This window comes from Erithacus rubecula (assembly GCF_903797595.1).
Source record: "Erithacus rubecula genome assembly, contig: scaffold_440_arrow_ctg1, whole genome shotgun sequence".
In the NCBI taxonomy this organism is placed as follows: Eukaryota; Metazoa; Chordata; class Aves; order Passeriformes; family Muscicapidae; genus Erithacus; species Erithacus rubecula.
The window spans coordinates 62,773-86,602 of record NW_027635899.1 but is presented as its reverse complement, the minus strand read 5'-3'; the positions used below and the strand labels follow the sequence as shown (position 1 = coordinate 86,602).

General features: G+C 46.0%; 1 pseudogene across 1 annotated transcript in view; it reads right to left on the bottom strand.

Annotated features, from left to right (window-relative positions):
* Positions 1-4: 4 nt before the first annotated feature.
* The window catches only part of LOC306816203 (SET-binding protein pseudogene), a 76,353-nt pseudogene continuing 52,527 nt past the window's right edge, over positions 5-23,830 (bottom strand). Inside the window, exon 2 of the transcript in view lies at positions 5-88. The product of the transcript in view is annotated as an SET-binding protein pseudogene (transcript). The remainder of the gene's footprint in view (positions 89-23,830) is intronic.

Sequence of the window (23,830 nt, the reverse complement as noted above, 5' to 3'; positions counted from 1 at the left end):
ATCTTGGTGTAGTTGCACATCTTGCATACCTAACACCAGATGACTTCAATTTCATGGCGCTTGAACCTTTTATTCATTGGTGAGCTGACTGTTGGGAGACAAGAAGACAAATGGGTAGGTCAAATAACAGTGAATGGAAACTCTCCTTTTCCTGCTTTCAGCATCAGGAAGACTTAGATACTTTCAAGTCCAGTAGGCTGAATATAGCAATTGTAGAAGAGATAGTTGTGAGAAAGGATTCTGAATTGAAAAACAACTTTAAAAAACTTTAAACATTTTTAAGTTCCAGAAGAATGGTTGTTGCCTCCTTTTTTACTGCTCTAGACAAAAACAACTTTGACTACTAAGAAGTCTTCAGAGATATCTCCCCTCTTCTAAAGCAACAAAGCTTTTCAACAGCAATATTTTACCATAGGTTTGCTTCATTCTCATTTCTAAAGCTTGAGTTGAAGTTTAGCATAGCTGTTTTATTGGCCCATCATAACTATTAAATTTTTTATACCCCAGGCATATACTCCTGATGTCTTTACCGCGGCCTTTAATTCTTGCTGTGGATGCCAGTTAGTATGGAAAGAGTTTGTTACTGGAACTAGTGGGCACAGACAAGCCATGTGGGTAATTTCACCTGTGGCAAATTCATTACCCCGCCTGGGTTTCTTTACTATCATCCTCATGGATACTAGCTGAAACTACTCAGTCATATAATTGATTTAATGGCCCCCGAAGTATGCTTATTCCAGGTTCAGATCACTTACTTTAGATCTGAATGAAGTCCAAAGTAGCTAAGTCTCTTGCCAAGGTCACGGTGGGAGTCATTGTCAGACCTGGAAAGAGTACCCAGTATTTCTTGACTCCTGGTCCTTTGCTTAGGATTGAGACCTTGCTTGTTTTGCCTAAATTGTCTCATTGTCTTACTGAACATGGCATCTGTTCAGAATTCACTCTTTACACAGAGATTAGAAGTAACTCCTCCTTTGTGAGAGAAACAGAATGTATTAATTCTGCTGTTGCAATAACTGGTTCTTCCTTTCACTCCTAACATATCTGTTCTGTGCTACTGGAAAAGAAACGATGGAATTCAGAATTTCTTTTCATTAAAGAATAAAACATCCCACTAAATTAACCTCAGTCGCATTTTCCTGGTTTGAAAGGACAGGTGTCTGCCAGTAAGGGCAGAAGTTTCCCTTTGGAATAGAGACTTTGCTTCCACTCCCCCCCCAAGTATTATAATTGTTTGAATCAAGGACTCTGAGGCAGAGATAAGGGGGTGGGAATAACAGCTCTTTTACTAATATATCTAACTGTACAAGCAGAAAACAATAACAGTTAAAATTGCTAACAGAACGAAATAGATAACTCGGTGCCAGTCCCTTTAGATGCAAGCACGCTGTTTCTGTGCTTAGTCCACAGCCCAGATCTGCCGAGGGCAGACGGAAATGGAGGCAGGAGGGAGGGGGGTGGGTGGCAGCGGCCACGCCGGTCCCGGGCGGGAACGGGCTGGAGCGGCAGCTCCTCGCTCACTGTGTGTGTCTGGGTGATCAGCTGTGTCCGCAGAAGCAGGAGGCTGGAACGGGACAGATGCAGGGCAGGTGATCACATAGGGTCTGGCTCTCCTGTGCTCGGCCGCGTGGCCTGATGATCCCAGGCGTGATCCTCCGAGCTCGCCGGAAACCCGAGTGCCCTCCCGGAAACCTCAGAGGCCCCTCCGAGAGCCGTTCCCACCCACCCCTTTTGTCTGGACTCATCAGATATCCTGGGTGTAGCCCGGCCAGCTCCATTGGCATAATAATGGGAAAAATTCTTTCAATTGACACAGTAATAGAAAAGCACTCAACCCCCAACATTATCCACCCCGAATTTTTTCCATGCCAACATGCTACATCATATTGAAATCTTTAAATTATATACATACATGTAGTTACAGGCACAGTATCATATATAGTTCACCCTAGAACAAGGTCCCCTTGGGGTATGCATCGGGTCTCTCCATCCTTTTGCATCACCCACCAAGTGCAACCTGGTCCTTGAGCGAAAACCACCCCACGAACAGGATTGTCTTTGCTGGAAGCAGAGTTCATCCAGACAGTTTTCCCTAACATGCCTCTCAGGTGTACCACTGGAACCTTATCTCCATCTGCTGCTCCCAAGGGCTCTGACTGGGCAGGGCCTGCTCGGTTAGTGGAACCTCGGGTATTCACTAACCATGTGGCCTTTGGTAGATTGATCTCCCAGTTCTTGAAAGTCCCCCCACCCAGTGACTTTAAGGTGGTTTTAAGCAGACCATTACACCGTTCAACTTTCCCAGCCGCTGGTGCATGGTAGGGAATATGGTACACCCACTCAATGCCATGTTCTTTAGCCCAGGTGTTTATAAGGCTATTTTTGAAATGAGTCCCGTTGTCTGACTCAATTCTTTCAGGGGTACCATGTCTCCAGAGGACTTGCTTTTCCAGGCCCAGGATGGTGCTCCGAGCAGTGGCGTGGGGCACAGCGTAGGTCTCCAACCATCCGGTGGTGGCTTCTACCATGGTCAGCACGTAGCGCTTGCCCTGGCGGGTTTGAGGCAGTGTGATATAGTCAATCTGCCAGGCCTCTCCGTACTTATATTTGGACCATCGCCCCCCATACCAGAGGGGCTTCACCCGCTTGGCCTGTTTGATGGCAGCGCACGTGTCACAGTCATGAATAACCTGAGAGATGCTGTCCATGGTTAGATCCACCCCTTGGTCTCGTGCCCACTTATAGGTGGCGTCTCTGCCCTGATGGCCTGAGGCATCGTGGGCCCATCGAGCCAGGAACAGTTCTCCCTTGTGTTCCCAATCTAAGTCTATCTTTGAGACCTCTATCTGTGCAGCCTGATCTACCTTCTTGTTGTGCCTGTGTTCTTCATTAGCCCGACTCTTGGGAACATGGGCATCCATATGACGGACTTTCACGGGGAGCTTCTCTACCCGAGTGGCAATGTCTTTCCACTCATCAGCAGCCCAGATTGGTTTTCCTCTACGTTGCCAGTCAGCCTTTTTCCACCTTTCCAGCCAACCCCACAGAGCATTGGCTACCATCCACGAATCAGTGTAAAGGTAGAGCTTTGGCCATTTCTCTCTCTCAGCAATGTCCAAGGCCAGCTGAACAGCTTTGAGTTCAGCAAGTTGACTCGATCCACCTTCTCCTTCGGTAGCTTGTGCAACCTGTCGTGTGGGGCTCCATACGGCAGCTTTCCACTTCCGGTTCATCCCCACAATGTGGCAGGAACCGTCGGTGAAAAGGGCATAGTGTGTTTCATATGCTGGCAGCTGGTTGTAGGGTGGAGCTTCTTCAGCCCGGGTCACTTGCTTCTGCTCCTCTTCATCAGCAAGACCAAAATCTTCACCTTCTGGCCAGTTCGTAATTATCTCCAAAATCCCAGGGCAATTCGGGTTGCCAATACGGGCGCACTGCGTGATGAGGGCAATCCACTTGCTGCATGTGGCGTCAGTGGCGTGCTGGGTAGAGGGAACCTTTCCTTTGAACATCCACCCCAGCACTGGCAGTCGGGGTGCCAGGAGAAGCTGTGCTTCTGTGCCAATCACCTCTGAGGCAGCTTGAACTCCCTCATAGGCAGCCAAGATTTCCTTCTCTGTGGGAGTGTAGTTGCCTTCAGATCCTTTGTAGCTCCTGCTCCAGAATCCCAGGGGTCGGCCTCGGGTCTCACCAGGCACCTTCTGCCAAAGGCTCCAGGACAGACCATGGTTCCCAGCTGCAGAGTAGAGCACATTCTTTACCTCTGGTCCTGTCCTGACTGGGCCAAGGGCCACTGCATGGGCAATTTCCTGTTTGATCTGGTCAAAAGCTTGCTGTTGTTCAGGGCCCCAATGGAAATCGTTCTTCTTGCGAGTGACCTGGTAGAGAGGGCTCACAATCTGGCTGTACTCAGGGACGTGCATTCTCCAAAAGTCGATAGCACCTAGAAAAGCTTGTGTCTCCTTCTTGCTTGTTGGTGGGGACATTGCAGTGATCTTATTGATGACCTCAGTGGGGATCTGGCGCCGTCCATCCTGCCACTTCACTCCCAGGAACTGGATCTCTCGGGCAGGTCCTTTGACCTTGCTCTTTTTAATGGCGAAACCGGCTCCCAGCAAAATCTGGATGATCTTCTCTCCTTTCTCAAATACCTCCATTCCTGTGTTCCCCCACACAATGATGTCATCGATGTACTGCAGATGTTCTGGAGCCTCACCCTTCTCCAGTGCAGCCTGGATCAGTCCGTGGCAGATGGTGGGGCTGTGCTTCCATCCCTGGGGCAATCGGTTCCAGGTGTACTGCATGCCCCTCCAGGTGAAAGCAAACTGAGGCCTGCACTCTGCTGCCAAAGGAATGGAGAAGAATGCATTGGCAATGTCAATGGTGGCATACCACCTTGCTGCCTTGGACTTTAGCTCGTACTGGAGTTCCAGCATGTCTGGTACGGCAGCGCTCAGCGGTGGAGTCACTTCATTCAATGCAGGATAGTCCACAGTCAGTCTCCATTCTCCATCAGATTTCTGCACAGGCCAGATAGAACTGTTGAAGGGTGAGTGGCTCTTGCTGACCACCCCTTGGCTCTCGAGATCACGGATCATTTTGTGGATGGGGATCACAGCATCTCGATTTGTCCGGTACTGCCGGCGGTGCACTGTCATGGTGGCAATTGGCACCTGTTGCTCAGTCACTTTCAAGAGTCCTACTGCAGAGGGGTTTTCTGACAGTCCAGGCAAGGTGTTCAACTGCTTAATGCTCTCTGTCTCTACAGCAGCTATTCCAAAAGCCCACTTGAACCCCTTTGGGTCTTTGTAGTAGCCGTTCCTGAGGAAGTCTATGCCTAGAATGCACGGTGCCCCTGGGCCAGTTACAATTGGATGTTTCTGCCACCCCTTCCCTGTCAGGCTAATCTCAGCTTCCAGCCAAGTTAATTCCTGTGATCCCGCCGTCACCCCCCCAATGGAAACAGGTACCTTGCCCACATGTTCTGATGGTATCAGGGTTCATTGTGAACCAGTATCAACTAACACTTTATGTTTCTGTGGCTTTGACGTGCCAGGCCATCGCACCCACACTATCCAATAAATCCTGTCATCCCATGCTTCTCCCTGGCTAGAGGCAGGGCCCCTCTAGCCCTGGTTATTATTTCTTTCCTGGGCATACATAGTGGAGGTTCCTTCCAGGGGATCTGACAGAACATCCTCCTTGCTGTAATACCCTGCACCTTGCTTGTGGGAGGTTGAGGCTACCTTCATTTTAGTGCGGCTCCCTCGGTTAGCATTTCTCTCCCTGAGCTGACGCACACGTGCTGCCAGGACAGAAGTGGGTTTCCCATCCCATTTTCCCATGTCTTCCCCATGGTCTCGCAGGAAAAACCACAGGTCAGCTCGTGAGATGTACCCTCGCTCCCTAGCAGGGGGACGTGAAGCTCTGACTTGGGGGCCTGTGACTCGTACTGGTGCTACGCTGATCTTCCTCACCTCCTCAATTCTCTCCATCATCTCCTCCCTCATATCCCTCATCCTATCTTCGACCTGTTGGAGGTCCCTGGCCACGGCAGAGACATTAGCCTGCATTGGGCCATTCATCATGCTCTCGAAATTTCTGAGTTTGTTTGCAACAGAATACACTGTCTCTGGATGGTTATCAGCATTAATCATTGCTATGTAGGTGGTATATTGAGATGGACCCAAGGTTGCCAAGTTCCATAACATCTGCCCTGTGCACTTGACCTTGTCAGGGTCATTGTCATGCTGTCCATCCCTCCCAAAGAGTACCTCTAATACTGCTGTCTCTCTCAGCTGCTGGATCCCTTCCTCAAGGGTCCTCCAGCGTATCCTACGGTGGTGCTCCTGCATTCTCTCTCTGTGTACAAACTTCTCTCTCACACTCATTAAAAGCCGGTCCCAGAGGGAAAGGAGGCCTTGCTCCCTTAAGAATATCTGGTCCACACCTGAATCCTGGGCCAAGGATCCCAAATTCCTGGCCTCAGTTCCATCCAGTTGTACACCTGTTCCTGTAAGGTCCCAGACCCAGAGTAACCAAGTTGTAAAAGGCTCACGGCCCCGCCGAGCAATGTCTTTACGCAGGTTACGGAGACTATCGTATGAGAGGGACTCGGTGACAATCTCAGCCTCTGGCTCCCTTGCTCGTTGTGAGGACCCTCCCTGCTGATCCCCATTATCTAAGTGCCTCGTTTTAATCTTAGATTTCCTAGTTTCCACAGGAGCAAATGCTGCTGGCTGTGGCTGCTCCTGTGATCCAGCTGGAACCTGGACAGATACAACATCTACGGGTTCCACTGCAGCACCATCTGACTCTCCCTCTTTAGGGCAGGGGGAGGGTTTCTCACCAGCTGGAGAAAAATACTCCTTCATCATCTGGCTATGCTCTTTCAGCATTTGGCCTATATCCTTCACTAGAGCCCCCACCCACTCTGGGTGGCCCATGTCTGCGGTGGGCTGTGGGGCAGCATCAGGCTCTGGGGCAGCATTCCTAGTCCCTGGGGCAGAGGCAGGTTCTGGGGCAGCATCCCTAGTCCCTGGGGCAGAGGCAGGTTCTGGGGCAACATCCCTAGTCCCTGGGGCAGGTATCAGAGTTGTTGTCCAAGCCAATATTCCCTTGCTTCTGAATGCTAGGTAGAACAGGCCTATCAGCAACACCAGCCACTGATTAATAACACTAGCAATTAAAGCAGATCTGAAATCCTTGAGAATTGGTGGGGTAGCCTCAAAAAACTGGGTGATGGGTTGGGAGAAAATTTCCTTTGCACTCGTTATCTCACAGTAAGTACCATTACTGAAATAGCCCCAGAAACACGCAGTTAGAGTGTGATAGCTCCGGATCCATGCAACCGCTTCCCAGAAAAAATTAAAACCCCATGAATTCCTGACATAATCAATCCACCAAACTAATTGGATAATAGCTACAGTACCTTTGGTGAGGGGGCCCAAATTCAAATAAGGGCTTACAAATGGGAAAGAGATGGCTGTGACCACATGGAACACAAACCAGATTAAACCAGACAACATATTGCCAGTTAAGAGAGCTGTTATTCCTGTCTTAACTCTCAACTCAGTGCCCTGAAGTCCCGCGTCTGGGCGCCAAAATCTGTCCTGGTTTGAAAGGACAGGTGTCTGCCAGTAAGGGCAGAAGTTTCCCTTTGGAATAGAGACTTTGCTTCCACTCCCCCCCCCAAGTATTATAATTGTTTGAATCAAGGACTCTGAGGCAAAGATAAGGGGGTGGGAATAACAGCTCTTTTACTAATATATCTAACTGTACAAGCAGAAAACAATAACAGTTAAAATTGCTAACAGAACGAAATAGATAACTCGGTGTTAGTCCCTTTAGATGCAAGCACGCTGTTTCTGTGCTTAGTCCACAGCTAGGATCTGCCGAGGGCAGACGGGAACGGAGGCAGGAGGGAGGGGGGTGGGTGGCAGCGGCCACGCCGGTCCCGGGCGGGAACGGGCTGGAGCGGCAGCTCCTCGCTCACTGTGTGTGTCCGGGTGATCAGCTGTGTCCGCAGAGGCAGGAGGCTGGAACGGGGCAGATGCAGGGCAGGTGATCACATAGGGTCTGGCTCTCCTGTGCTCGGCCGCGTGGCCTGATGATCCCAGGCGTGATCCTCCGAGCTCGCCGGAAACCCGAGTGCCCTCCCGGAAACCTCAGAGGCCCGTCCGAGAGCCGTTCCCACCCACCCCTTTTGTCTGGACTCATCAGATATCCTGGGTGTAGCCCGGCCAGCTCCATTGGCATGATAATGGGAAAAATTCTTTCAATTGACACAGTAACAGAAAAACTCTCAACCCCCAACACACATCTACTTGCAAACTTAATTTATGCCTGACTGTCAAGTAGTCATTTTGATTTAAAATACTTAAATTTTCCAGAGCAGCCAAGATTTCAAGGAAAGTTCATTTGGGGGTTTTCACTCCCATCATGTCTAACAGGCTAATCTTCTAGCAGTAGTTTAAGTAAAGTTGCTATTGTAGCATTTTCTGTAGATAACCAGGAACTGTCAAGTGGTAGAATCTCCTCTTGCTCATTACGGGTTATGACAGATTCAGCATACAAGCATCACATGCTGGCCTTCCCTCTTGGACAACATCAATTATTGGCTCTTATACCACCAGGTTGCTTAGATCCAGCAAAGAGCTTGAGTAAACAAACCCAAGTTACAATACAAGAAGTAGGAGTGAGTCAGAAACAAAGCAGACCTATGGTCTCCTATAAGGAAAGACCTGGGATGGCCAACTTCCCAAAGTCTTGTTTTCATTAATTTAAAAAGAAATTACATTTTCCATATCTAACCCATTCCCCACACCAAAAAGAAAAATAAAACCCACTTCAATTTGGGATTCACAAAGGACAAAAGAAAAGAGAAATGCAGTAATTTTGGTACTGAAGAAAAGGAGAAAGAATATTAAATAGTCAAGTTTCTCAGGAGAACCACAGAATCACAGAAACACTAAGTTGCAAGAGACCTTCAAGGTCGAGTCCAACCCATGCCTTAACATTTCAAATAAACCATGGCACCGAGTGTCATATCCAGTCTTTTAAAACACATCCAGGGATGGTGACTCCACCACCTCCCCTGGCAGACCATTCCAATACTTGATCACTCTTTCCATAAAAAACTTTTTGCCAATATCCAACAGCTTATGACTGTCTTCTTGTTCTGTCAGTTGCTACTTGGAGAAACAGACCAACTCCCACCTGACTACAACCACCTTTCAGGAAGTTGTAGAGAGTGATAAGGTCACCCCTGAGTCTCCTTTTCTCCAGGCTAAACAACCCCAGCTCCCTCAGTCATTCCTCATATGGCTTTTGTTCCAAACCCCTCATAGGCCTTGTTGCCCTCCTCTGGATGCACTCAAGCATCTTAACATCCTTCCTAAACTGAGGGGCCCAGAACTGGACATAGTAGTCAAGGTGCGGCCTCACCAGTGCCAAGTACGGGGGAAGAATGACTTCCCTAGTCCTGCTGGCCACACTATTCCTGATACAGGCCAGGAAGCCGTTGGCCTTCTTGACCACCAGGGCACACTGCTGGCTCATGTTCAGTCAGCTATTGACCAGTACCCTCAGGTCCCTTTCTGCCTGGGCACCATCCAGCCACACCATCCCCAGCCTAAAATGTTGCAGGGGGTTATTGTGGCCGCAATGCAGGGCTCGGCACTTGGACTTATTAAACTTCATCTTGGAATCTTCTTCATATTGGACTCTGCGAATCCATCCAACTGTTCCAGGTCTCTCTGCAGAGCCCTCCTACCTTCTAACAGATTGACACATGCTCCCAGCTTCATGTCATCTGCAAATTTACTAATGAAAGTCTCAATACCCTCATCCATGTCATCAATAAAAATACTGAACAGAACTGGCTCCAGCACAGACCACTGAGGAACACCACTGGTGACTGGTCGCCAGCTGGATGCATCACCGTTCACCACCACTCTCTGAGCCTGTCCATCCAGCCAGTTCTTAACCCAGGAAAGAGTGTTCCTGTCCAAGCCATGGGCTGCCAGCTTTTCCAGGAGTATGCTGTGGAAGACAGTGTCAAAGGCCTTGCTGAAGTCCAGATAGGCAACATCCACAGCCTTTCCCACATCTACCACGTGGGGCATCTGGTCATAAAAGGAGACCAGGCAGGTCAAACACAACCTACTCCTTCTAAACCCATGCTGACTGGGTCTGATACCCTGGCCATCCCGTAGGTGCTGCATGATGACACTCACTATCAACTGTTCCATTACCTTACTGGGTACTGAGGTCAGGCTAACTGGCCTATAATTTCCAGGATCCTCTTTCCTATCCTTCTTGTGAATGGGTGTCACATTGGCCAGCTTTCAGTCATCTGGAACCTCACCAGTGTCTGAGGACTGCTGGTAAATTATGGAGAGTGGCTTTGCAAGCTCACCTGCCAGCTCCCTCATCATTCTGGGATGGATCCCCTCTGGTCCCACAGATTTATGAACATCCAAGCAGTTAATAAGTTCTCTGACTGCCTCCTCCTGGATAACAGGGGGACCATTCTGCTCCCTGACACCATCTACCAGCCCAGGAGAACAGTTTTTCTGAGGACAAGCCGTCTTCCCACTAAAGACCGAGGCAAAGAAGGCATTAAGCACTTCTGCCTTCTCCCCATCTGCACTTATTAAATTCCCTCCCACATCCAGTAGAGAACAAAGGTTGGTCTTACCCTTCCTTTTGCTTTTAATATATTTGTAAAAACATTTTTATTATTATCCATCACAAAAGGTGCCAAATTAAGTTCTAACTGAGCTTTGGTCTCTAATTTTTTTCCAACATGCTCTAAGGCCACAGTTTTGATTTGAAACAGGGCGGAAACACCAATTTCACGTAGTGGTTTTGTTTCACCAATTTGAAATTTCCCCATGAATGCACCAATTATTGTTGTGGGTTTAGCATTGGCTAAATTGCCAGTGCACCCACTAGAATTATTAACTCATTTCCTGCTGTGAGATAGGATTAGGAGGAAGGCAAAGCAGGCTCAAACTTTAAAGGGTACAAAGAAAAACCTTATTACTAGAAACTATAAGAAAAAATAATGAGAATCAGAATAAAACTTTCAGAACACTTCTTGCCCCACAACTTCTTATTTTTCACACTGACTGTAGCTGTCGGGGCCTGGGGGTCAAGGCTCCTGGATGCCACTGACATACCCGGATAGGGAGTTCCACAAAGAACAGCCTCTCCTGGTGTGTCTCAGGCAGGCTTCAGCCACATGGCACCAATATGCAAGCAATGCCTGGTATTCAGGCGATCAGCTCTTATAGCGATTTCAGCTCTAGAGTGATTTTGCTCAGCTTGCAAGGTACTTTGGCCACTGCAGAGATGAGAGACTGGGATGCGCTGTGTAGAGGTTCTTCATTGTCTTCTTCTGTGAAGGGGTGTTCAGGGACAGCAGCAGTCCACTGAACTGGGTTAAAGTGGAGTTTTTATAGGGTTAGTGTGGCGTGACAGAGTGTCCAATAGTTTTGGGGTTTTGGAAATATGACCAATGGTTTTACAAGGAGATAAAGCGGGGGGCTTGAAGCAGGGAGAAGGGATTCTTAGCCTAGTCACTGTGACTAAGCAATTCTTATCTAGGAGATAGCTCTACAACAAGGCCTTGAAGGGGGCCCTGCTCCCTCCATAACTGACAACATACAGAAACAAATCAGTCAGTTTACCATCTCTAAAAATAGTCCTTCACCAATTTACGTAGGGAGAGGAGCCTTCTCTTCAGTCCATGGAGACTTTCTCTATAAGAAACAGTTTTCTCAGGGCCTCGATGTCAGAGAATGGAAATCGGATCACTGTAAAAATTCCTTCCTCAACCAACAGTCTTCCCACAAGCATTATCAAGGACCATGTCAACTTACGGAGCACACTTTAAGGACCATAACAGTTCAAATAAAAGCTCTCTTCAGCTTTGAAAACAGAGGTCCTTTTCTTTTCTTCCCTGGGGGGGCAGCAAACTGTTCAAACTTCTCATAGGATTACAGCCACTTTAGCATCTGCTTACTTTAGCACAAATACCTCTGCTCATGTCTAGAGTTAGAACATTTCATCCACCCCATAATGCAATTCTATAAGTTATAGAGAAACAAGAGTCCCTTCTCCACAGCGGAAAAAAAGAGAAATTTCAATCCAATAATGAGGCCTATCAGTCCCTTCCATCTGGGACCTGACTTCTTCCTTTTGTCTGACCTTGGTGTTTTCATGCTGTTTCTGTGCATATCTTCATCTCGGTCCTTTTCTTTCATTCAGGAGAGAGAACAAAGTGTCTGCCAGTCTCATTCTGGGCAGTGAAAGAGTTAATATCTTGCCCAGCCCTGCAGATGCTCATGTGATCCCTGCCGGGTGCCGGCTGGAGCTCTTTACCATGGATAATTCTTTGGCAGCTATGCTGGGGAAAAGCTAGGGTCATAGGAGGAACCCAGTTAAAAATGGTGGTGTGTTGCTCTAACTACATTCCATTCAAGGGGGGAATCCCCGGATCAGCCCCCCACCAGGCTGCAGGGGCCATGGTGGGCAGGCCTGGCTCAGAGCTGCTCCCAGGGCCCCCGGGACCCGCTGTGGCCTGGGCCAGCAGCAGGGCAGTGTTTTAATACTGGCTAGATGTTCAGTTGAGCCATGGGTCCCCTGGCCTTGCTTGGGGGGAGGGGGGGGGGGGGATGTTGAATCTTAGCAGCTGAGTGGGCCTCCCCTCCCCCTTTCTATAAAACGCTGGGGCCCCGGCCCTAACAGAGCCCGCCCAGCCCTTCCCGGCCTGGCCCAGGCCGTGCAGAAGGGCCCTGGACATTGTTACCTCTTACTCAGGTGGAAGGAAGAAGGGACACTTCCTGAGCTTGTTTGTTTGAAAATGCATACCCACAGAGACATGTCCAGCTTTCTCAGTGGTTTAATAAGTTGTCAGTTCTCAAAATCGGTCACTGATTGTTTTTTTGTGAGACATAGAGGAAGCTGCCCAGGTCCAGACAGGGAACTATTTTAGGAAATTAATACAAACCACTGCACCTAACAACCCCCTTAAATACCTCCTTAGACACTTGACTCTCCCTCCAAAGATGATGCATCCTCTTTTTATGCGTAAGTTCCTTCAAAACCTTCTTGCCCAGCCAGGCTGAACATCTGCCTCATCACCTCATCCTTTGGCACACAGGGACAGTCTGTTCCTGTGCCCTCAAGATGTCTGTTTTGAAGCACGCCCACCTTTCCTGAACTACTTTGTTTTTAAAAGCTGCTTCCCACGGAACTCTCCAAATAAGTCTCCTAAATAGGCCAAAGTCTGCCCTCTGGAAGTCCAATGTAAAAGTCTTATTGATATTCCTCCTCATTTCACCAAATATTGAGAACTCTACAATGTCATGATCACTATGCCCCAAGTGGCCTCCAACCACCAAATCTCTCACTACCCCATCTCTATTTGCAAACAACAGGTCTAACATAGCTCCTCCCCTGCTGGGCTCACTCACCAGCTGTGACAAAAAGTTGTCCTCTACACACTCTAATAACTTCCTGGACTGCCTCTTTTCTGCTCTATTAAGCTCCCAGGAGATGTCTGGTAGGTTATAGTCACCTACAAGAACAAGGGCTAGTGATCCTGAAACATTCTCCGTCTGCTTATAGAATAAGTTGTCCACCTCTTCTTCCTGGTTGGGTGGTCTATAAAAGACTCCCATCAGGATGTCAGCCTTGTTGGCCTTCCCCTTAATTCTTACCCATAGGCATTCAACTTCATCATCATTAGTTTCAATATCCATGGCATCAAAAGCCTTCCTAATATAAAGGGCCACCCCTCCACCTCTTCTCCCTTTCCTGTCTCTTCTGAAGAGCTTGTAGCCATCCAGTGCAGAACTCCAGCTATGCAAGTCGTCCCATCACATTTCTGTGATGGTGACTACATCATAGCTTTGCTGCTGTACCATGGTTTCTAGCTCTTCTTGTTTGTTACCCATGCTGTGTGCATTAGTATACATGCACTTCAGCTGGGCTACTGATTTCACCCATACCTCAGGCTTACCACCCTTGGGCCTGCTTCCAGAGAGCCCAGCTGCATCCCCTTCCCACTTCAAACCTAGTTTAAAGCCCTCACAATGAGTTCTGCCAGTTCATGGGCTAAAATCCTTCTGCCCTTAACAGAGAGATGGAGCCCATCCAGTTCCAGCAGGCCAGGTGCTGCAAAAGTTGCCCCATCATCAAAGAACCCAAAATTCTGCTGATGACATCAACCCTTGAGCCACTTGATAATGTGAGTTCTCCTATCCCTTTCATCATTTTTCTCTGCCACCAAAGGGACCGAGCAGAACACTACCTGTGCTCCTGCCCTATCAACCACTTGACCCAGTGCCCTAAAGTCCCTTTTAATTGACCTGGTGCTCTTATTTTCAGTCTCATCACTGCAAGCCTGGAGTATAAGCAGTGAGTAATAATCAGAGGGCCAAATCAGCCCAGGAAGTCTCCTGGTAATATCCCGTACTCAGGCCCCAGGGAGGCAGCAGACCTCCCTGTGGGATGTGTCTGGTCAACATATGGGGCTCTCTGTTCCCCTCAGAAGGTGTCACCTACTTTGACTACCCTTCTTTTTAATGCGAGAGGTGGTGATCCATCTGACAGATGAAGTGTAATTAGGAGGCTCAATGGGCAGATCATTTTCTTCTACATCATCTGGCTGACCCTCTAGATCCAGGGCCTCATACCTATTCTGAAGTGGCAGCTGGGTAGGTGATGGGAGGAGTTTTTATTACCTCCCCAAACAGGAACTCAGCCTCCCCAAATAGGATAACTAGTTGCATAAAATTCCTCTAAAGGAGGTTGGCCCTAAAAATTGTGAATGCAAAAGCCCTAAGGGCAAGTATCAGTGAGCTGTTTTTCAGACATTTGATCAAAAAAGGTTAAATCCGTCACACAAAATAATTACTGTAATCTGGCCTCACTGGTGATTGACATATATAGTCCAAATATTTCCAGCCCTAAGCATTCAACTCCTCAAAGAACCTGTGAGTAGCTTCAGGTCAGAAGATCTAAGAAGTCAAATATTTATCATACTCTTCATATTCACTGTCCACCTTTTGATTTTATTGCTATTGTGAAGGCACATTTTCAAGACTTTTTATTTTTTTTGTTCCCACATTCAATATGCAAAGCTTTTCCCCAGAAAGTAAAACTGAAACTTTTCAGTTGATGATGTAAATATTGAATATGGGAAAATCAGAAGAAATACAGGAAAAATTGCAAGGTTCATAGTAATATCAGGAAATTTGGCATTACTCTCAACTTTCATTGGAAAGAGAGCAAGTCAAAGGAGAAGAAACATTTGAAATAAACTATTAGACAAGTATCTGCAAAGATTTGATGTCTTTACTGAAATATATTTGTAGCCAGTTTTTTCTGCAGATTAATATTCCCCACTCGTTGCGATCAATGGAGATCTGGTCTGTATAGTTGGTAGAGCATGACCTCCATTTCTAAAATGGGAACTCAGTGCAATTTAAGGTGACCATGAACATCCTTCTGACACCCTCATACTGGATATGGAAGGTTCAGCACTCCTGTCCATCCTGCAAATCCAATGAGTATCTTAGGCACCCAAGAGGTCTAGATCTGAGTATCCTGAGTGGAGCCTAATGGTCAGTAAACTGCCTCAGTGGAGCAAAGGTGAGCAACTGCTTTCTGCCAAACTGCCTAGTTCTCCAAAATTAACTGACATGCAGACAGTTACAGGCAGATATCTACACTTACATGTAAATCTATAAGCTGAACACCACTCTCAGTGTCTTCCATCATGCTGTTTTGCAAGCTGACAGTCTGTTTCCTTTTGGACTGAAATGCATTTTCTCATTTAGAAAAAAAACACAACCTTTTGTGCTGTTCTATTCTCTTACTGCACTTATTTTCCCTGAGTAAATGATTTGGTGTGTTTATGACTTTCTCAGGAAGCTCTCTAGAAGCTCCTAATAATGCTTTTGCTTTTCTTCTTATCAAGCCTTTGAAATTTCAAGCTCTAGAAAATATTTGCGTTGCATAGACTGCCAATATAATGCATGTACTTAGTAAGTAATATGCTTTCAAGTCAGGCTATTTAAAGGACAGATTAGGAAACCGTAATTTTGAATTAACCCTTATTTTGACTATTAAGAGTCACGGACATCTGATTCTACATTTGGTGTACAGAGACCATGCAGAAAAGAGTCTGATGGGTCTGCAGTAGGAAGATTTGATGAGGTATGCATATGACAAAATAGCAGGGAAATCTGCCAAAGTAAACCACTACTGAATTGAAAGACATTAGGTGTTATCAACTCATCTGGAAGCTCTTGATGAACAATCTTTGATATAAAATATTTTCCTGTATTGCAATATGACATACTGCTCTGCTGAAAAGCAAAGCTAAGTACTAATGTGTTTCACTTTGTCCGGACCCTGCCCAACCATGGACCCAAGTTTGTCTGTATTGGCTTTAGGCTTTGCTGTTGTTTTCCTGCACATATTTTCCTGCTTGAACATGGAAATCTTGCTTTGGGAAGAAGACTTTCACCTTGTTCTATCTGGTAGAATTAATTTAGAAGGGTAGAAGAGGAGGTAAAGAATAGTAACTCTATGTCTGAATGAAAAAGGGAATATACTCCTACAGATTACATGTGACAACCTCCAGGTGCTGGGGATGCATGGGGGAACACTTTTTGCCTTTGCACAGTTATCTTGCTACACCTCCCCAGGCTTCATGCCTCCATGAAAGGCTGAAACTATTTGGCAAAATCCACTCCAACATGAAGAGAAACTAGAAATAGTTGATACAGCACAGGCGCTTGTACTTTTCTTTCATTCTTTTCCCACTCTTCAAGCAACTTTGCCTAGATGCCCCAAACAAGCAAGAACCAGTGTTAGTTTTAAAACACAGCTTTACACATTTAAAATAAGGCACATGGAGGCTTGATGTTTCTCCCTTCCCTGGGATACACAGATGCAGTGAGGCTTCATCCCACATAAAAGACAAATTGAAATAGCCACAGGCCATGCTGGGAAGTCATACAGGATTGATATGATGCTAGAAATAGCTTCTGAGGCAAAAAGAGAAATCTCTACAAAAAATATACATTTCCTAGGGTGGCTTAGAGCAGGCTGAAGGACCCACTCCAGTACTGTGGTGTTGAACAAGGAGGTGAGTCCAGGTAGATCAGACCCCTTGGAAGTTCTCCATTGGTCCCCTATTTTTTTCAGGACAGCTCTGTTATGGCTGAAGCTCTAAAATCCTTCTTAATGCCTGTCATTCTCAATCCCTTCAGAGTTTCCTGAGGCCATTTACAGTAATATGGCACAGAGAAAACTGACCAAGACCTGGGCTCAGTTTGTCAACTCGGTTAGAATAAAGGAATTTTCAAAGAGCTCCCTATTAATTACAGGAACCACATAGACTGTCCTGTGCAGTAAGCTGTAACTCCTTCCTAGCTATTTATTGTGTTATTCTCTAAGAAGGAGCTAGGCACTGCATGGGATAAACAAAGGTTCAAAAGAGGCTCCTTGCCTTTCTCAAAGTTCGTAGTTTATTTCATGGTGGTCCCAGGGCAAAAGAGGAGGAGGATCTCAGATAACGGTCTTTTCTAGGAAAGGGTCAGGGAGGGGAATTTGGCTCTCTGCCAATAGGATAGGGACAGGAGGGAAGGGTTAAAGCATTCCTTATATATCTAGTATTGGGTTACAACATCTCCCCGTTTTCTGTTTAATAAGTGGGGGAAAGATATTAGGTTCATTTTGATTCTAATTATGATCTTGCCCACCATTTGTAATTGGTGGGAAAATTGGATTGTTCTGTTTTTCATTTCTATGTGATGTACTATAGAGGTAGAAGGAATGATACCATTAATAACTTTGAAAACTAAGTGACGTAGGAACCCGAACACCATTATTGTAAGGAAAAGAATAATAAAGAATCACAAAATTCTTTTAACTATAGAAGTCCACCACCCCGAGAACCCCCAGAGTTTGAACAGCTCATTGAACCAATTTTCTGATTCTTGCTTCACTTGTCCGATCAAGCTGCTCATGTTTCAGAGGGCAGTGTGGACGTTAGGAGCTTTTCAGGTCAGATTCATGCAGCAAAGTCCTTCAAATTCCTGGCATTCATGTCCACGCAGTAGCACAAGAAAATTTATAGCAGCACGATTTTGGAGTGTGGCCTGTCTGGTAATTTCCTCATCTTCTAGGAGGGAATGGATGGTGGTTGATGTTAAGTTTGCCCGTTTTGCAACCCAACACTCTAGGTGGCCTAATTCACCTAGAGCTTTGGCTGCTGCGACCCACGGAAGAAACATGGACACAGCTATTCTTTTTGATATGGCCCAATGGAAAATATCAGCATTACAGTTTGGATCCAAATTGTCAGCACTTCTCTTTTGTATTTTGTCAGCCAATTTGTTTTCATGAGTCCAGTCACTAATTAAGGTTTGGTTGGGTGGCAACAGGAACAACCGCCTGAAGGTACATGGCCCTCCTAGAAGCCGAGAAGGAATCCCTGCCCATGCCCAGTCTCCACAAATTAAAAACAATCCCTTTGGGAAACTCTTGGGACTTGAATTAGTTCGGGTGTCCATTGCAATACGGTTTAAAATATTACACCAATTTTTGGCAATGAATTCTCTACGAAATTGTCGTATGAGATGGAACTTGTTAGTGTTTGTAGGTTTTGGGACGATATTAAAATGAATGCAGTATTGTTCTGGGTAGGAACCCAATAACTAATTCTTGGGGTTCCTGAGCTGCTTTGGGCAACTTTGACAGCAATTCCTCTATGGGGTTTTTACTCATTACAGCCTGCTGCCTAGGATTTTTGTAAAATGGAATGGTGTGTGACTCGGGAGGTTCATTGGGCTTCTGTATTTCAAAGCTGGCTGAATATTCTCCAGCCTTCAATGGTACTCCTACCAGGCAGGTGGACATAGGGGTTTTTTTTCCTGCAGTGGGCAGAAATATGTTTTCCTGTTGGAGCGTCAGTGCCAGGGTCACCCAAACCTTTTGACGTGTTTGAGGGATGATCCAGGATGCTGTCAAACTGTTCAGTGTTAACAAGAAGACAACTTGGAAGGGGTTCTTCATGGGGTTGAGTGGAAAGTAGGTTTTCTCTAAAAGGAAAAACAAACATTTTAAAACACATTAAAAGTCTCTGTCTGTTGGAATGTACACCTTTATAAAGATTTCTTATCTTCCTTCCAGCGGCGTCTTTTTTCGAAGCAATGGCTACTTGCTTCTCATCTGCTGGAGCTGGATTTTTGGGGATAAAAGGTCTGACCCACTTGTGGCAAATCAACTGAGGGCCTGATGGAGTGGATATGCACGCATAACCACGTCCCCAGGTAACAAGCTCATAGGGACTTTTGGTTTCCCATGTTTCTGGGTCCCTAATCAAAACTGGTGGATGCTGAGACAATTTTACTGCTGTTAAAGTGACGTACCACAGAAGGGCTTAGGTTTCTGACTGAACAATTAAAGAAATTGATAGAGAACAAGGCTTTTGCTGTGGAGACATCCACACAGTTGAACTGCTCTGTCTAGCCAGGACCTGTTCGAGCGTCTGGTGGGCACATTCAATCACAGCTTGGCCTGTGGGGGAGTGGGGGATGCCAGTTTTATGTTCCACTCCCCACTGCTGGACAAATTTCAGGAACTCCTTGAATGTGTACGTTGGGCCATTATGTGTTTTTATTTCCCTAGGGATCCCCAACACTGAAAATACTTTCCTTAGGTATTGTTTGGCATGCTCAGACTTTTCTCCTGCATGGGCAGAAGCATAAACTGCACCTGAATATGTGTCAATGCTTACATGGACATATTTGAGGTGACCGAAACTGAGAATGTGTGTGATGTCTGTCTGCCACACTTCACAGATGCCAAGGCCTCGGGGATTAACCCCCATACCCAGTGATGGCATGGCCTGGAGCTGGCAGCTGGGACAGGTGGCCACAATGGCTCGAGCCTGACTCCGTGTTAGCTGGAACTGACAGATTAGACCTGGAGCATTCCGGTGGTATTGCTGGTGGCTCAGTTTTGCTTGTTGGAAGATGTCAGGAAGGCGTGCTTTCTCAGCTGGGGCTGCAAGGGAGTCTGCCACTCGATTCCCTTCTGCGATTTCTCCTGACAACTCGTTATGTGACCTTACATGCATCACATTAAAGGGATGCACTCTATGTGAAACTAAATAGATTCGTTTTGAGAGCAGCCTGAAGTGATGTTCGTTATTAATATCTTTGAGAACTGCTTGCACCGCTCTAGACACCACTCCTGCATCATAAGCTGAGTCGGTTACGAAGTTAAATGGCTCTGAAAACTTCTCAAAGGCTCTCACAACTGCAGTCAGCTCGGCTATTTGGGGCGAACCCTCTACAAAGTCAACATCAGCTTCCCAATGCTGAGTCTGGGGATTTCTCCAAGTCGTCACCAATTTGTGAGAGGCCTCTGATGAATCTGAGAACACTGTGAGAGCCTTGAGTAGTCTCAGACTCCTCTTTTCACGAGGAATGAGGTGGAATTTCTCATTAAACAATTTATGAGCCGAGCCGTGGACTGATATTTGTCCACTGTAGCTTTCTAGAGATATTTGGAGGCTGGCATTGCTCTGGAGCAAGTGCTCAAGCACCTCTTTGGTCATCCTTTCAGGAGAGTTCCTTCCTTGCTCAGAAAGTTTGACCAGGAGGTGAATGCATGCAAAGTCACAACCAGCCAGCTCATGCAGTCTCATCCTTGCCTTCTGAATCAGCTGAGCTATTAGCTCTTGTGGCTGAGTGATAGTTTTGGATCTTTGATGGGAGAGGAAGACCCATTGTATAATTAAGAGTGAATTTCTCTGCCCTTCAATCCACTGGAATATTAGACCATGGAGGTGTGGCAGTTTTCCCAAAACAATGAATTTAAAAGGCAACTCAGGCTGATAATGATGAGCCTGCCTCTATGCCAAAGCTTTCTGTACCTTTTCAATTGCAGCCTTTGCCTCTGGGGTCAGTTCCCTGGGAGAAACCAGCTCTTTCTCCACCTTCAATAAATTAAAAAGGAGTTGTAGGTCCTCATTGGTGAGACCTAGCCAGGGCCTTACCCAGTTCAAAGACCCACACAGGAAATGGAGATATACTGGGGTTTTGGGATTACAGTTGATTTCCAATTTCTGTGGGACGATGGTCCGTGCAGTAATCTCCAAGCTTAGATACTTCAAAGGTGGCATCCCCTGAACGTTGTCTTCCTGCAATTGAAATCCAGCAGAGGTTAAGACTTTAGCCACAAGGCCAAGTGTGTGTTGGAGTATCAGGTTATTGGGAGCACACACAAGAACATCATCCATGTAATGTAAGACTATGTCTTCCTTTTTCTGTGGACACACAGGGGACAGCAATGAGGCTACATACCACTGGCAGATGGAAGGACTGCACTTAATACCTTGTGGAAGCACTTTCCAGTGGTACCGCTTCATTGGGGCTTCTCGATTTATGGAGGGAACTGAGAAGGCAAACCATGGAACATCTTCAGGGTGTAGGGGGATTTGGAAAAAGCAATCTTTGATGTCAAATACAGCAAACTGCCAATCTCGGGGAAGAATTGTTGGAGATGGCATCCCAGGTTGAGGAGATTCCATGTCCTGAATCACTTGGTTTATTTCTCCAAGGTCATGTAATAATCTCCACTTGTCTTTCCCCGGTTCCTTTATTACAAAGATCGAGGAATTCCAAGGGCTTGTTATTTCTTCAATGTGTTTTTTTGCTAATTGTTCCTCCACAATTTCTTCGAGGGCCTTAAGCTTTTCCTTTTTCATTGACCACTGTGCTACCCAAATTGGGGTGTCATTCAGCCACGTTAATTTCTGGGCAGGGCACGCCACAGTGGCCAGTTCTAAAAATCCCGAAAAGTTTTAGGGATAATCATTCTAATTCCCCACTGGGACATGGTGTCTCTCCCCCATAAGGGACATTTGTAACCTATAAAAAATGGCCGGACACTAGCTAATTTTCCATCCAGCCCCTCAATTTGCACAATGCTTTTTTATATTTTTGCCACTTTAATTCCTCCTATACCTTGACTTTTCCAGCCTCAGTTTGCAGTTCAGTTTGATGGTCATGTCATTTCATGTATGATTGTCACATCTGCCCCTGTATCAAACACTCCTTCCACATGGAGATGATCTGATCCATGTGTAAAGTTGCATGCCAATAAAGGTTTTTCCTCACCCACCATTTCTACCCAGTAGGCCTCAGGTGATTTTCCATCTGCTGTGACCTCTGCTGGATTGGAATGGCCTGGGCTAAGATTTGCCCCTTGCCCAAGTAGAATGGTGGCTGAGAACAGCGTGCTAATATTATAAGGCAGGATATTTTTCCTTTCATGATCATGGGAGCTACTTAAATTTCTAAGTGTGTGTGTGCTGTGTCTCCAACAACAAAATACTCACTCTTCATTTCCATGGGAAATATAGTCACGTCTACTAGGCTGCTTGACAGGTCCACTGTAATACTTGTCCAATCAGTAGACTTGAAATGAAAACCTTTGGTGGACTCCAGCCTGAAACAGCTGCAAGGCTGCCGAACCTGGTTAATAGAACATTTGACATTTAATTTGTTTTGTATACCCACACTTTTTATTCCATACTCCCCCTTTGTTTTTAAGAGAGAGGCTTTTGCCAGAGTAGTGCTCGCAATATTTATATCTTTGCGCGTTATGGTGTTAATAGCGGACTTGCACTGTAAACTCAGTTTTTTTGTTTGTTGGATTTCTTTTGTTTCTACTTAACAGGGCATTCCCTAGCAAAATGTCCTTGCTTTTTACGCTGGAAGCAGGAGATATGCTGCAGCTGTTCAGGTGGCACTGGTTGCTTCTTCGCTTGTGGTGTTTCAGCTGCTGCAGGTTTGTATGGTGCTGGCCTTGGATTCCTTTCTGGTGCACTGAACAGTTCTGCTTTACTGGTGCAGGCTTCTATCATTTGTGGTAAAGTCGGTTTTGGATGCATAGGAAGACTTATAATAACTCTGTGACACGCTTCATTGGCATTTTTTTGTGCCATCTCTTTTATCAATTCTGTCTGGGTTGCTGGGTCGTGCATTTGTCTTTCTAATTGTGTTCCCAGATGATTTACAAATCTTAAAAAGTTCTCAGAATCATATTGTTTAACATAAATATAACTACCAGTTACTTCAGCTGTTGGTAATTGAGTAAAACCTTTTTCGGCTATATTGCAAATTTTTTCTAAAACAAATTTAGATGATACTCGAGTTTGTTTTTCAGGGCAATGCCAATTCCCTTCACCACATAAATGATCAAGTGTAATGTCATTATTATCAGAATCTTTGGAATTGTCAGGGCTTTGGTGAAGCTCTATTAAAAGAACTATTAAAGAACGTTTTCAAATATTAAACCATAAATCATATTCTGAGGGAGTTAGCAAACACCTGTAAAGATCCTTTAAATTATGAGATTTCATTTGAACTAAAACTTGCTTTCATCATGCCTTTAAAAATTTCACTGCTTCTACCAAATTTTTTTTGTACTTTACAAATTTCCTTTTTATCTTGGTATGATAGAGGTTGGTAATGTCTCTTGCTATTTCTCCTGCTAACATAGACTACTGGTGCAGCTGATGGTATATAGTCTTTTAAGTTTTTAGATTTAGGGCCATATGTCTCTTTATATACCAGCCTGGGAGATTGTGCATTATCCCTTACTGCAGGGACAGATTGTGTTCTGCAGTTGCTGTTAGCTGAACCTTTCCCTCTCCTATTTCCTGCAGCCACTGGGTTATCACTCTCTCCCCGGCCTTTGCTGTAACTAGGAGGATTGATTTCTGTAACCTGAGCCGGGAAGAGGTGACTAAGGGAACCTGTGGGTGTAAGGTTGCACAGGAGCAGAAACAGGTTATGAGAGGGGAATGGGAAGGGGGCAGGGAAGGGAATTGAAAGGAGGAAAGGGTTATGGGATGAAGAAGCTGAAGCATGGCTGCTGCCATAGACCATGTGGTGCCCACTGTGAGACAAAGGAAAGTTACCTGTAGAACTATCATCACAGTGCCCTTCAGGTAAAATGGGTGAAAGAGACGGGTATAGAAAGGATTGTCTGACAGGCAGTTCAAAATTTTCAGAACTTGAGTATATGGGGGTGGAAACATAGTAGCTTCCTGAGGTATTTCTCATTTCTCGTCCTTTTCAGGGACAGGGTGTGAGAGTCTGTCCGAGCCTCTCATCTGTTTCTGCCCATTGACCCACGCCTGAGGCCTACTCTGGCCAGGGATGGGAGGAACGCCAAGTGACTGTTACGCAGGATTATGCCTAACCAGGACTGGTTTCTCATGACAACA